Raw genomic sequence first — 16068 nt, forward strand, 5'->3', positions numbered from 1 at the left:
CTCCCTAGCACTTGATGTGTTTATATGCACATTCTTCTTGGAAGGCCAGGGACATTTTGTTCGGTGACTGAGAAGTGATGTGGATGGATGCCATGCTCAAAGCCTGTTTTCATATCCCCTATCAACATGTAAGTTTACAATTAACTTGATCCATGCAAGTAGAGCCATTTATTCTGGACTAAGCAGAAGGCTGGCTATCTTCTTGAATTAAGGCCTGAGGTTGGAAGAGAACCAATAAATGTTATCCGGCAGAGGCAAAAGTTATTTTAAGATGCAAGGAGGTACTCTCAGGAATGGTTCACTAAATCATTTGGGACCTATTTCCACATACTGCACTGCATAGATGCTCTTGCTCAACTTCTAAAGCCATGTGGCAAGGGGTTAATGGTGGTGTGGAAGCAGCAAGAAGTATTCATTTAAAAGTAATTTAACGGAGTACCTGTTAAATGCTACTTCCCAGAAGCAGGTAACCACATTCGAGAGAAAAAAATGTGCAGTTGTAACTTTTCAGAGATGCCTTCTCACAGCGTCCTCTAGAATTGGTATTCTCTGATAAGTCAGAGTGGTTATACTGGGAGATACTGGATTTAGTATTTCCAAGCTGTGTTGTTGATGGAATCTAGGCACAGCAGTAACAAGCTACTACACTAGAAGTGCTGTACAGTGAACTGCCTGGAAATTTGGGGGTTTGCACTTAATAGAACAACATCTACCATCCTCAAAATGAGTAAGATGGAATGGTGTAGGGAATTCAATTGTTCTCTCTCAGTAAGATGCATGTGGATGTGTGCCTGGAGTTCTGAGCTGCTTTCATTTGCCAGAGCAGTCAGGTACTGTTGGTGCCTTGCAGTCCTTGCTGCTGGAGTTGCCACCCATGCTGCAGCACATTTATAAATAAAACCATTTCTAGCTGCAAGCTCAGCCTGCAATGGAAAGTCGAGTTGTGTTTCTTCTGGCTTGCACGTTACCACTAGGAGAACTACTGCTGGAACTCAGTCAAGAATTCTGTTGATTCAGAAGCCAGTAAAGAAACTCTCAGGCCTGTGTTGCCTCTGCAAGTATGAGTAAAAGTTTATTTATATCAGTCAGGTGACTATACATGAATACATATCAGGCCATTCAAATGAAGGAAGGTGCAGCTTTCCCGAGTGACTCCTTATCATCTCACTGGGCTCTCATTTGCACCTTAGCAGATAGTTTTAGAATCTCAGGGCGCATGTTTGGTAATTCAAAATGTGCTGGAAACATAAAACTTCTTAGAGAAACACCTTTGACTAGTTAATAACTAATTATGGCTTAGGCTTAATTCCTTTGTGTTAATCAAATATAACAAAAGCAACAAACCACATTCTCACATTTTTACTCAGATGTGGTTCTAATATTGAGTCATTTTTTAACAGCGCTAAGGGCCTTTGTGTTTTCTTATATAATCTTTAAAAATCACGTTTCTTTCTTAATTTAGCTGTGCCATTTTGTGCAGTAGCTGCACCTACAATGCTGGTAATCATCTGTCTGAAACAGCAGTGATGGAAATCTTTCAACCCTTGTGGTGATCAGTTTCATTGCTTAACCTTGCTGTTGGATTTAAAAAACAAGTTTAGCCTGAACTTCCCTTACTGTTCTGTCTCATTCAGCAATACACAGAAAAAGATGGGGGTTTAGCTTTCTTTAGTGTAATTTTTATTTTCCATGGGCATGTAAACAGAGCATTTCTTTGTAAATAGATGTTTATGAAAGACATTTAAGCACTATGAAGGGTACCTGAAATCCTTTGAATTCTTAAATATGTGAATGGCCGTGTCACTTCTGCAATTATTTTTTCTACAATCTTATCTCTATTATGAAAGTACTTGTATAACTTGCCCTCAGAATTGTTCAATCATGGTGGTTGCTAATAGGCTATTATTGCTGATTAACTAGGGAATACAGTCCATTTAGTAGGAACTCTTACTGGCCATTGAGACTGTAGGAATGCAAAAGAAAAAAACAGATTTTGAAATGATATGTCTCAAATAAGAGCAAGCACTTCTACAAAGCACTTAAAAGCTTGGAAGTTAGTGTAAAAATTGGAAAAAGATGATAATTTTGCCTAGAAATTAAATTTAAGTAGTCTAAAAAATTTGGAAGGGAGAAATGTGCTCTTTTAAAGTTTAGTTCTCAAACTGAGAAGCTTCTAAAACAGCTGGTCATAATTGTGACAAGTGTTTGGAGAGGCTCTGTTGTCTGTTGTAAAATTTGTTTTGAACACACATCCATTTGAGTTGTGTCTTAAAACCAGTTTTGATGTTGCCCTCCTAAGTAGACTCTGCCAAAGGTCAAGACGTAAATTACACCAAAATGCTTTCTTTACTGGAGGTTAGAATTTTTTTTTCTCTAACACTTGCAAAGTTTTGAATATGTTAAATTACAGCTCAGACAGGTGAAGATGAATGGTTACTAATTCTGATATTCCAGGTCTGAGAGGTTTGTCTATCATGTCATTTTTTACCTCCTCTTTCAAGTTACCTGTATGCACCTGCTGTTGTTGTAGCAAGGGAGGCTGATGGTTCTTTTTGGAGCTTATGTGTTCTGGGAAGGATTTTTCTGTAGCTCTGAAAGCTGCTGTGAAATGTCCTAAATTTTAATGGCAGAGTGTGAAGAGACCTGTTTTGACCTTAAATACCCAAACAATTTCCAGACTGACCTGGTAAAGGTCACTGGTTGATCACTTACATTCTCTTCCCTGTGCTGAATGGATATTCTGCCATTTTCCTTCTTTCATCTGCAGGAAAAGTGTTAACACATTCCTATAACATACCCTCACAATTTTCCCATGCAAATAACCGAACAGGAAAACATCAGCAGAGGGCACTATTGAGTTATAAATAGAATAATAATACATTGGCATAAAAAAAGTGTTGCCATGTGTTTTCAGTATCCATTCATAGAATCACAGTGTAGTTTACAATGAAAGGGGCTCTGAGGGTCATTGGGTCCATCCCTGCCTCAGAGCCAAATTCAAAGTTAGATACAATGAATATGGCCTTGGTAATGTTTCTACATTGCTGGGTCACCTGTAACAATCTGCAAGCAGATTCAATTTTTCTCCAAACCACATTTATAGCCATTTGTGAGGCTGGATGCAGAGCATGCCCAGAACTGAAGCATAGTTATTTTGTATGAGTAAGACCAGAAAAACATTGTTTAACCATTTCTGTTTCCAAAGTCAGTAAACAGGTTTTTGAGCAGTTGCTCCTCAACTTTAATAAAAATAGTCAATCATTAAAAAAATCAGTTCTACAAGTATTTTGTCTGTTACTTCTGCAGGGCAAGATTGACCAGCATGGCAGTTTCAATGTAGGTACTGTTGAAGCAAAGTATTGTTGATTTATGTGTTTTTAAAAAAGTATTTCTTACTCAATAGTATGACTTTTATTTCTTTCCAACCACTTTACTGGAGAGCTGAGGTAGATAGCAACAGGAAGAATTTACAAGTGAGTACCACTCTCATGTTTTAAAGCCTTTTTTTCCAAAGATGTTGTATTGAATGTGTGGACAGATTTATAGAAAGCAGAGGCTTCTCCAAATCAGTGAGTTTTATTAAGGAAATTTTTTCTTGTTTTAGTATGTCGTAGCCTGTCATTGCTACTTGAATTAATTCCAGTTCCTCTTTTCAATCTAGTTGCTTATATTAGCTCAAATTTTATTGGCTAAAATGGTAAACTGTTGAATTTTGTAGGATACAGCATTTTCCTTTAGCTTATCCAATTCTGCAATGCTTTTCAAGAGCGTATTTTTGACAAAATTGCAGACTTCCAAGCTGAGGAACAAATATCTGCTGTAAAATACCAATCTCGGTGCGACTTTAGGGAGTTTACTGACACTCATGCCACATTAAAGAATTTCAGGTAGTTACTAAAACCACTGGGATGCACTAGTAATTTGTTAATTGCCTTAAAGCAAATGTTTCACTACTGTCTTCAGGCTGAGAAGCAATGTTGTTACCTCTTAATCTCTTTTTTTGTTTTTTACAAACTGTTAGTTACAATATTTATTCAGAAAAAATATTTGTGATTTTTACATATTAAATAGGGCTGTGGAAAAAGGTAACATCATTTTTTTTTTAAATTCTCTTTTCACTCCTAGAAAAATGAATATTTTAGGTATGGTTAGAGTAACACAAATGTTTGCCTACCCCTATGGATTTTGAGCTAGAACAACTCTTAAAGAGATTTTTGGCCTCTTAAAAGCACTTTCTGCCTCATTTAATCAACTATATTTGCATGCTGTTCACCTAAAATTTTAGCTCCTCTCAGATGCTGAAATATCCCTTAAACACAAGCAGTGGGGTTAGTGAAATGTCAGTTTAGATTGCTGGCAGCTCTGCAAACAAATTAGTTTTAAGAGGCAAATGGTTCCTGAGGCACAGGCAGCTAGGAGTGTTGCTGTGTATGGATGCAATACCAGCTGGTGTGGAATTCTGTGCAGGCTGGGAAGGGCTGCAGGGAGCTGAGGTAGGACTGCTCTGTTAGCAGCAGAGGCAGGGTATGGTGAGTGTTTGGGTTGTGGTCAGAGCTTGGGCAGGGTTTATGTGCTCGGTGATGTTCCTGGAGCAGCAGCAGCCAGATCTTTCAGCCACTGGTAAAGTGTCTCCTTGGTGTCACAGTTGGAGGCAGGTCCAGTTGAGCAGGCAGGATATGTTGATCCCTGATAATCTTTGATGAATGGGGGTGTTTGCCATGTAGGAATAATATAAACTTAGAATATATACTCCCAACTAAAATGGTGTAGGGGAATAGAATAGAAGAAAAAGATAGTGTAGAAAGTCATCTTAGTCCTAAGGAGTTGCAGCTGGGCCAATTATCAAAGATTAGGAACAGGCCTGACTTTACCAGGCCACAGGTGTAAGCAATGAGAAGAAGAGTGCTAGAAAAGTGTGGGATGGCTGGGTGAGAAGGGAACTGGAATCAGTTGGCTGCTTTGTGAAGAAGAAAGAGGGCTCGGAGGAGTAGCCTGTGAGAAAACACCAAGAGGGTATGAAACTTTTGTGATAAAGAGACAACAGTATGGAACCCCTGTAATAAGATGACAACAAAATTATATTTTAAAATTTTTTTTAAAAAACTCTGCAATATTCCTGGTTTCAAAATGCTGAAGATCTCTATTTTTCAATTAGGTGACATTAGCAAAGCTTTTATTTTCTTCTATTTATTTCAAAAATAAAGATTGCTCTTAAACAGGCAACTAAGCAATATGAGTTGTCAAAGAGAGGCAGACATGAACATCTGTGGAGGTAATGTGGTATTTCACTGTGCTGGAAGATGGTGGCATGGAGATGAGGAAGTTCTTGTGTAGTGAGTTTTGAATGATGTGGAGGACTTGGGGCACAGAAGAATTAAATATCAGTTTAGGACAACTGCTAATGACAACACTATCTCTTCTGAATGCTGATCCAAACTGAAGAATGCTGGGCTTTGAGCAACAGAAGTCACAGCTGGGGAGTCTCAGCAGTGACAATGTGGGAAGGGCCCCTACTGTAAACTTTTGTATCTCCTGCAGAAAAAGTGGCTCATAAGGGATATGGGGAGAGTGATGAGGGACTGACCCAACCTCAACAGTGTGAGAGGTTTACTCTTGACTCCCGGGGTACAGTGGTGACCACCACTGTAAAGAACAGCACATTTAGCACTGCTGCTGGCAGTGCTTCTTGCAGTGAGTGTTTGGAGTGTTCTTAGTGAAAAGGGATTAAAAGTCACACCTTGGATCATCCAGTTACTGGAAGGAGTTGAGATATGTTAAATTATGTGGAAATAAGCTGAGTTACACCTGGCAGACTGCAAAAGGCACAGGTTCCTAGTGCTTTCAGACAGGTACTACATCTACAGAGCAGTAAGTAATGATTCTAGCCATGACTTTGTGACATCAATGTTACCCTGACTGATTAAAATCAAGCACATAGCATCATAGATCCTTCATGTAACTTCCTGTGTTTTGGTATTCCTTTTCCTCCTCCCCCCTGCACAAACGCTAGCACATTGCCCTCAAATGGCTGCCAAGCAATTTTGGACTCTCATTATGTGATTCTCTGTGTACACTCTTAAAAAAAAAGTAGAAATGGCACATCATTGTGTAGTTTTACATGACAAGTTTTACTTTGCCTTTGTAGCAAATTAGAGTGAGAGTTTTGTGATTTTTTGTTACCTTAATATTGTGAAGTTGCAATTCTTTGCTGACTTTTACTATCAGGATGACCAATTACTCTCTTGCTGAGTTTATATTCTGTTGCCATTCTAATGGGATGAGTGAAGAGAAGAGGATATTGTTTATTTTTACTTTCCTCTGTAGGGCTTTGGTTTGTGACACTTCTCTGTGAGATTATCCGCATGTTTCCTTAGGAGTTTTCGGGGAAGGCTTAAGTTCACTATTACACAAAAAGGATGCTATCCAAGGTGTTGCTCTTGTTTTGCCAAATTGAATTTAGTTCCAAAAATTGTTTAAAATAAAATCAGTGGGATTTATGTCAAGGTTGTTTAAATGCTTCCTACATTGTGGAACAAGTTAGAATGAATTAAAAGTCTTTCATTTCCCCAAATTTATTCTGAACCTCTAAAGAAAAATAGTGATGGAAGGGAATTTCTTATAAACACTTGCAAAGGCACTTACCAACAAGGTTTCTTGAATTCCTGGAATTAAAAGCAACTGCGTGTAGTGCATCTTCCCAAACCCATGCAGCTAATTATCTACAACAACCTTTCTGAAAGCAAACAGATAAGATCAGTATATCTCATAAGAGGAGCTTTACAAGGACGCTCTGCCTCTGATCTGGAAACAATATTGATGGGAATTTCCCATTTCTTTTGGAAAGACTGGTAGTGGATATGGTGAATTATCTATTGGTTCTTTTATTAGGGATATGTGGACAGAGCAACTGGATAAAGGAGGGAAACAAGACTTTTGCCATTGTTTTGATTATTCAACCATTTTAAAGAAATAATTTATTACTGTTGACTAGATTTTCAAAAGGAAGGCCAGTGGCATCTTGGCCTGGACTAGCAATGGTGTGGCCAGCAGGAGCAGGGCAGGGACTGTCCCCCTGTGCTGGGCACTGGTGAGTGCTTTTCCCAGTTCTGGGCCCCTCACTGCAAGAAAGACATTGAGGGGCTGGAGAGAGTCCAGAGAAGGGCAAGAGAGCTGGGGAGGGGTCTGGAGAGCCTTGTGACGAGTGGCAGAGGGATCTGGGGGTGTTTAGCCTGGAGGCTCAGGGAAGACCTTACCACTCTCTACAGCAACCTGAAAGGAGGATGTAGGCAGCTGATGTAGGGTCAGTCCCTTCTGCCAGACAGCCAGCAACAGGACAAGAGGAAATGGCCACAAACTGCACGAGGGAAGGTTGAGGTTTGACATCTGGAACCATTTCTTCACAGAAGGAGTTGTTACACATTGGAATAGGCTTCTTGGAGAGGTGGTGGAGTCACCATCCCTGGAATTGTTCAAGAAAAGACTGGATGTGGCACTTGGTGCTTTGGTCTAGTTGACATGGTGGTGATCAGTGAAAGGTTGGACCTGATAATCTTGGGGGTCTTTTTACATCTTAATGGTTCTATGATTCTGTGCTCCATACAGTGTGCTCTGTAAAACAATATATGTGATGAAAATGGACAGTGTTCTGGAGGCAAGATTAAGAATACAAGATGCTTTACAGCCTGAGTGAGAAAAGGGCTCACAAGGGGTTTAAATGCTGTGGACTGTATGGTGATTTATTGCAGCCCCTAAAAATTTTAATGTAGTTGTGAACTCAGCTGGACGGACAATGTGCAGCAGTGTCAATATTATCTTGCTTTGGCTGCAAAAATAGTAAGATTTTTATTACCATATGCAACAAGCTTTCATCAACTTTGTAGATTTCTTGCACACAATGTTATATGCAGTGTTGCAAGAAAAATTTCATTTGAAAAATACAAAACTACTACTGAGCAGATGAAGGGGAAAATGACCTAGAAACAGATGAAAGTCTGCTGATTGTTTAGATATTGCACCTTCTTCTTATGCTTATGAACTGCTGAGAGATTGGTTAAATCCATTTCCAAATGCAAGACTTTTTACATGAGGGTGGCTTTGAGCCAAGGCCTGTGCTGGAGGCTAGGAAGTGACAGGTGACTGCTTCTCCTGGTGAGAAGCTGGAGCCAGCAGTGTGGAATAGACAGTGTGGTGGCATCTCTCAGAATGTGTATCTGGGCCATGGTTAGCCCCTCATTAGGTTGGGTCTGGGGAATGAGGCTGACTGTGGCTGAAGAAATGCAGCTTCTTAAAATGAGTTTGTGTCCCAGATGCAGAAGGGTTGGAAGAAAGGGACAGCAAATCAGTAACTGGGTGGGAGGGGGAGTCTGGTTTGCTGTGGGCAGGCAAAACAGGAAATCCTACCTCACGTTTGTGAGTGATGGAGGTGGTGAGGAAAACCTCCAAAGAATGAAAGCTCCAGGGAGATGGTGGAGCCAGTTTTGTTGTTGATCTGAAATTGGCTCCCTTTGATGTTGTTTTATAGTGGTCAGATCTGGGAAGCTGAAGGCCTGAGTTTTAGAGTCTCAGGTCTAGAAATTAACTGTCTTCTAAAATGGGATTTGCCATGCTTATTTTGTTCTTGTAACGTTTGTGTTTGCATGAAAATAATTGAAAGCCTGTTATATATATATATGATGGTCTCAGACTGTCTTGCCCCATGTTACATCTTAAAAATCAGTGGAAATATGTTTGGGAGCTGTCTGGCTTTGATTTTTGGGTTTTGCAGGGTTTTGTTTTCCTTGGCCTCTTATTGAATGTGCAGAAGGAGCTGGTATGTTGACAGTTTCCTTTAGAGCTGTTATGCTCTGGGAGGTTATGCACTGTTGTAGATGACAGTGAAAAGGATTTTCAAGGTGTTTACAGATAAATGAAATTGTTTTCAAACATATTGAGGTGTGACATGCAAGATCACAAAGTTCTGACAGCACACAAAAAAAGGTAATGCTTCCATGAAAGTTAAGGCCAGGCCAACTTACATAAACTTCACAAAAAGCAGCTTACAGCAATTATAGATTTAGTAGACTGAAATGTATGAAAAAAAAAGGCATTCCAAAATGAAGAGAAGTGGTGGCATGCTTCAGAGCTCATCTGTGTCCCTCTAATTTATCACTCAGTGTTACAAAATATCTCCTGTATAGGAAATGGAGTAGGGGTCCTAAATACCAGCAGGTCTGGTAAAACCCACTGTGTTCTCTGTAGGGAAAAACATCTAAAACTTACATTAATCATAGAATGGTTTGAGTTGAAAGGGACCTTAAAGATCATGCAGTTCAAATCCTCAAGTATATTTGTCAGACAAGGATTTTAAGATAATGAGAACACTCCAATACCTGGCAGCACAGATAGAACAATGTGTGCAGGCAGTTGCTGTGGGTGAAGGAACAGATGCTCAAAGAAGAAGCTAATTATGACAATAGTAACTTAAAATATAATGAGGTGAAACATGCAGAAAAGTAGAACATGCTGAGAAGTTCTGAGGATTTCTGAGTACCACAAGGCACAAGAAAGACATCAGTTTATTAATTTAGAAGCTCCTGTGACCTTTTGTGTACCTTGTGTAACTTAGCCACTGGAGTACTCAAATGAAAAGGAGTAACTTTTAAAATCATAATTGACAGGCAAGCCTGGTCCTCTGGTCCTCTGACTGTTGGTGATTCTCATTTTCCTTTTACTGGGTATTTGGGAGTTGTTTAATTCTCACAATTCAACAAACAAACAAACAAAAAACCTCCACCAACACACACAGAAAAGCAAAATAAAATTTTGAAGCAATACAATAAAACTTAAGTCCAATATTTGGCTTTTTTTAATAAAGAAAATTTTTAAAGCTTCTATGTGGAATTTACTGGTTTAGAGTTAAAACTGAGTTTTAGTGAACTAAGCATTTGTAAATGGAGCCTATTTTAATGGGACAAGTAAACACCTCTTAATGATTTGTGGCTTAGCTCTTTCCCTGCCACTGCTGCCTTGTGTCCTCCCACCCCATGCAGACTTCCTGACCCTGCCACTTAGCAGGGTACTAATGCTAAGAGCTTTGCCTTGGCACGCTTCTGTTGGCTGCATTTGGGTTTCAGTGATGAAATCCAGAGAGGAAACAGAACCCAAAAGCTCAACAGTCTGGCAAGAGTGCTGCAAAGCATCAGATGTGTAAGGCATCCTCCTATGCTCAAGTTTTCCTGAGACAGTTCTTTCCAGACAAGTTGGGAGGGGTAGAGTGGAGCATGTTGTGTGCTTGGAGTTCTTGGTTTGATATTTTTATTTTTTTTAAATCTAAGGTTGAACTGCAAAATCTTTAGCAAGTTCAGACTTGAGCTCTTGTATCTGATAAAGCAGCAATGTAAGGGTTTTTCTGTGTATCAAACTAGTAAAGAAAGACAGTAATTAGAATTAAATAGGAATTTTGAAAACAGGTAATGTTAGTTTATAACAAAGAAGGTTGGTTGCTTTGTTTTGTCCAATTTGGTTTGGGCTTTTGTTATTGCGTAAATATTTTTGTTCATTTTGTTTCCTCAGGAGGTAATTATAGCTGTATTTTCTTGCTGTTTAATAGACTAATATTTCTCCTGGTCATAATTAACATGGATGAATTTTTTATGGCAATACAATCATGTTACAGCAAGTGTAACAAAAATTCATAGTGATGACAATGGTATTTGAGACAGTTTATCTGTAAGCTACAGATAAAACACACTTTTACATGTTTTAGTTATCTTCTTACAGACTCATTAGCATGACATATATGTGCTTGTATTTTCCAAAAGGAAGCAGTTTGATAGATAAAAACCATCTCAAACAGCAGAGAGAGAAACTTGATCCACTGTTCAACTTCTTTTTTTTTAATGAGGAGAAAATGAGTCATAACTAAAGCAGAGGGAGAAACAGATAAATAAAAGCTGCTCACAATAGCTGATAATAATTACAAAAAGTACAGTGCTGATCTGGGAATCTAGCTGTTGAGAATAATGCATTTAATAGCAGCATTCCTTGCTAAATTCATTAGAATGAGTGTAAAAATATTTTATTGGAAATGCAGGCATTCCTTCTTGCAAAAAGCATCTTGAAAGGCTGCCTTCTCACTGTGGCCTGTGCATAAAGCTGTGAACAGGATGGCAATGTTCATGTCCTCAGTCCCTTGAGGCTCTGTCCAGCTCTCTCTAAACTGAATGGCAAAATTCTTGCTGGCATCACTGGAGGGGGCCTCAGGTATGTGCATTTTCCTTGTAAATGTGGATAATGCTTTCTTTTTTTCCTATAAAGTCTGAGCAGTCTTACCTGCATCCAAAAATGTCAGTTGTGACATTTCTGAATACCATTTTTTTTTCTTCCTCTCTCCCCTTTTCTGCCTTACCTGCAAGAGGTTTATATCCAGTTAGGGTCCATGTGTCTTTCTCTGTTCCTGGCATCAATTTACACTGGTTTCAATTAAATGTTGGATTGCCACCATAAACATAAATGTATTACTTTTACCTTAATTTTATAGAATTTGTATGTTAGTGTTTAGTAGTGAAAACTGGTAATTTACTTTCAAAGGGCAGTGTCAAAAGGGAAAAAAATGTCAAGATACACTTGCTCTTTCTTGTTTTGGCACATAAGGTAACCATAGCAATGGTTTTGGTGGAAAATTGTTAGGACAGCTGTACATAAATGATAAATTACATGGACTGGATTTTAATGGGAATGGCTTTTTGTTCTCAGCTTTGCTTCTATTTAATGTGAAGGGAAGCAATGCAAGCTTGTTCTTCAGTCATTTGCAGGAAAAAAATAGAAGTTTGTTGTTATTGGTGTTTTTGTAAACAAATCTAAACAAATTCAATAAATAATGGAGAGAGAAGGAGGAACAGGCAGAGTGCTGACTTCTGATCGTACTTACCCATCTGTGTTCTGTGACAGTGTTCCTTGTTTAATTAACAGTAGTGCACAAAGATCATAACATTGTTTCTGACACTGTAAAATTAATAATTTTCTTGTTCTGAAGAGCTGGCAGTCTAAAAATGCTCCCTCTTGATATATTTAGGCAGTAAGAATAATTTGAGAGAAATTGACCTAAATAATATTACCAAAGACATAGCTTTGCCAAGTAAAGCTGGTTTCAATATTTGAAAGAATGGAGATGCGTTGTCAAAAGGACACAGATATTTGCTTCATTCTCCAGAAAGCTCTTTATGCGTGACTTGGTGCACAAATGCCTATAGGGTAAGGACTTCAACGGTGCTGGATTAAGTCCAATCAACTACAGAGTAACAAATTGATTACTGGAAAAAAACCTGTAAGGTAGCAAAGGTCTCATTTGAGATCTAAAATAAGTAGTTTTGTATTTTGGGGAGAAGGAAGATAAGCTAATAAAACACTTTTAATGAAAAGAAATATTTGATAAATAATACTATTCTATTTATGCAGCAAAAAAGATCACAAAATACAGCCTGTGGTCTTGAAAAAAAATTAACAAAGGATTTGAGAGTAATGTAGAAGAAAAGCAGAAAATCCTACTATTACTGAGACTATGGCGAATTAGAATAATTTTTCTGCCATCTTCCCAGGCAATGTGAACTTGAATTTTCAAAATAAGTCCAAATGCGAACTGAAGTGTCAACTCTCTCTCATACCAGGTAAAACCATTTAGGAGAGGTATTTAAAGCAGTAGAAGGAAAACTGTAGACTTGGCTGCAAAGGTTTCAAGTAGCCCAGTTGTAGCTTTCTGATAGTGAAAAACTTAGAGAGGTTTCCACAATGCCTGCTAAAGGTTAAAATTCTTTCCAAGCAGTGAAAGAGAGCAGATGTTCAGCAGGTAGAATGTAGAAACAAGATAGAAATTAGTCTTCCATATAACATTACCAGATAAATATATAAACATGTAGGACTTTAGGTGTAGAAAATTAGAATGATGCATCCAGTGAAATGGACAAAAGATATCTTGTTTACCTAATTGAAGCACTTGTTAAGGAAGCAAAGAACTTCATTAATAAATTTAGAAATTACTGATGTGCTGAAATGTTTGGAGTAGAACAGTCATGACATTTAAATAATTTGAAACTTGTGTGAAGACTTCTATGTAAAACAAGTAGAGGAAAAGTTTCTTTGAATAGGAATACTTCTGTCCTGTCTTAGCAAGAATAAAATATTGCTACTTCTTAACTCTACAATGGCATGTGAGTCATTATGAAACCTGCTTTTTTCAGGTGACAAAGGCAGTAATTTTACCTTGACAATGGTACCTCCAAACATAAGCTGGCAAAAGAGTTGTCACAGATATTGCATGCTACTGGTAATAATTGTATCTCTCCCAAACTTTAAACAAAACCTACTTTTGAAGCAGACTAGAGGTCTGAGATTAAGTCCTCAGAAAGTGATACTTAGAAGGCTTTTTTTGCTTAAAGCCTCTTAAGCAGATGGTAACTGGTGCAGTTGCAAACTTGTGTTTATATGTTGTATTGTTTATATTGGTGCCCTGAATTTTATAAACAGCTATGATTAAAAGGCATTCCTCTGGCATTGTGCTGTCCCCCATTGCCAAAGATACATTTTTTCCAATGTTTTTGGATTTGTGTTATCCCCATTTAAAAGGAAGGAGTAAATAACTTCTATAAGCCTTCAGAAATCTCTCTTAATGTCTCACGGCACTTACTGGGCCTGTCTCCATGTTTCTCTCAGTCTTTCCCAGTCCTGTCTATCCTTGGGAACCTAAAGCAATTGAATTTAAGTTTTGTTGAGAATGAATGGAATAATCACATGTGGCTTCATGGTTTTGGTTTTGCTTCATTTCTCCTGCATCATGGCAAAAGAGAAGCTCTGTTAATCACATCAGTGTCTTCCAAAACCATCTCAGCCCCGTGTTTTTCTTCCGTAAGCTTTGAGCTGAATAGGATTTACACAGCTGTCCTTGTCACCTTTTAAAAGAAAATCTTTACTTGGGACTCTGGCACAAACCCTAAGTGTGTAAATGAGTGCTGGTATTACTTTTGGATCCTTGTCCTCTGAAGCATGAATATGCCTGGGAAGTAAAATCAATAGAATGTAGAAGCACATAGTAACAGTTTACAAAAACCAAAACAAATATCACAATCCAGCTGATAAACAGGTTTCATCTTTCTGTTCTTTGTAGGAGTCTTTTCTGACATTGTGATTGCAGTTGTTAAAAACACTTTCTTCATGGAGTCTTTTGGTTTCATTTGAATTAAAGGCAGTCTGCAGTTAAATGGGACCTGCTGTTGTTTTCATCTTGTAAGCAAAGGAGATGTTTATCAGCACTTGTGTATTTCACTGTACATTTTTCACACTGTAGAATTTTCAAAGCATTTGCTGCTGTAAAACTGGGCCCAATTTTGAAGAAGAACTGTAGCATTAATTGATTTTGCTGGTAGAGGTGTAAATGGGGTGCAAAGTAAATTTCATGTGATTATTCTCATTGTTTTTCTGAGTATCTTTTTGGTGAAATGAGCTTGCAACAAGTTTAAATGATAAATGAGCATTCTAATTTCTGCCTTGCAAGAAAAAGCTTAACAATATACAATATTGTTATCAATATCCAATATAACAATAGTGCAGTTTTAATGTGTGAAGCAAAGTAATATGGTGCATTTTAGCAAACACTTTAGATTTCTAGGATAATTTTTCCTTGTATGTTCAGGTATTGAGTTTCCCCTTATCTTAAACTGAAGCTTCCATGTGCATAGTGTTGTTCACAATAAATATACCAAATCTGTTCACTAGCTTTGGATCTTAGGACAAAACCAATATATTAGCATGTAAAATGCTTTGAACATTTTGTACATGGAGGAGTACTGTATAAGAAGCAGGCTACTTTCAGATATGCTTTAGTCAGTGCTGCCTTTGTGTATAGCAGAATTTTAGTCCCCTGGGGAAAGATTTACTAAGCATCAAACCAAATTCTTGCATTTTCTGATAGAAGTCACATTTCTGAGTTTAACAGAGAGCTGACTTTGAATTGGAAAAATAGTTATCTAATTAAAAGCTGAAAATCACAATGTCAGGAATGTTAGTTATTCTGAGCAAAATAGTCAGAAAGCTGAGGGAGAGGAAATAAAGATAGCTTTAAAAATGAAGAATTATGTAAATTAAGAAATTGAATGCTGTTTGTGATGGCAGGCAATATTAGGGAAACAATTCAGGACAAGAACTCTTAATCATGATTTTCAAACTAAATATATGAGTGATAGTTGAGGAGAAAGGTAAGACTTTGAAGACATTCAGAGTTGAGTTAGTGCAGTGACATTGCAGCTATCCCATCCCTTTTAAGATTTATTTCTTACGCTTCTTTTTAAAAATGTCTTTAACTCCTTTTTTGGAGATATGTACTTGTTGAAGGACTATATAGTGTGGTATGGATGGTGTAAGCCAAAAAGCCAGGCATTGCAGAACTTAGGCTCCTTGTTTCTGGCTCTGAATCCAAACAGACTACACATGAAGTCTCTAAAATCATCCTTTGTGCTCAGAAAAGTTTAGAGATTGGGTAGGAAGGCTGAAGAGTGTGTGGCAGCAGCTTTCAAGGGCTCACTCAGCAGGTGACACAAGTCAGCTGTTGGAAATAATGAAGTGTGTGCTTACCCACAACTAAACAGAAATTGAGACTGATTGAACAGATTCTGCCATGTGAGGTAAAAATACTTTGCTTAAACCTCAGTGAGGAACTGCTGATATTTCATCATTCCTTAAACTAGAATAAGACTCACACATAACATCTTTTTCTGTGAACCAAGGCTTTAGGAGAAGTTTAAAATGTCCTAAGGATCAATTTAATTTTTTACTAAAATGCATTTGAGTAATGTTCTCATACAAGATTATGGCAGATTAAATTGCGAACCCATTCTCAGATGCCTTTGTAATTCAGCTGATGTAATGGCTGCTTGATTTCCTTTTTTAGTTGCTTGCTACTTCAAAGCACTTTATTGCTCTGTTCTAAAAATTCCATTAATTTATCTGTTGCTGCCTTTTATAGTCTCAAAAGAATGTCAGCTTTGCTGTGAGAAATGCAAGTACTGCAGGGAGGTGATGAAGCAGTAACTGCTCTCCTAA

Source organism: Camarhynchus parvulus, chromosome 5, assembly GCF_901933205.1.
Source record: "Camarhynchus parvulus chromosome 5, STF_HiC, whole genome shotgun sequence".
Lineage (NCBI taxonomy): Eukaryota > Metazoa > Chordata > Aves > Passeriformes > Thraupidae > Camarhynchus > Camarhynchus parvulus.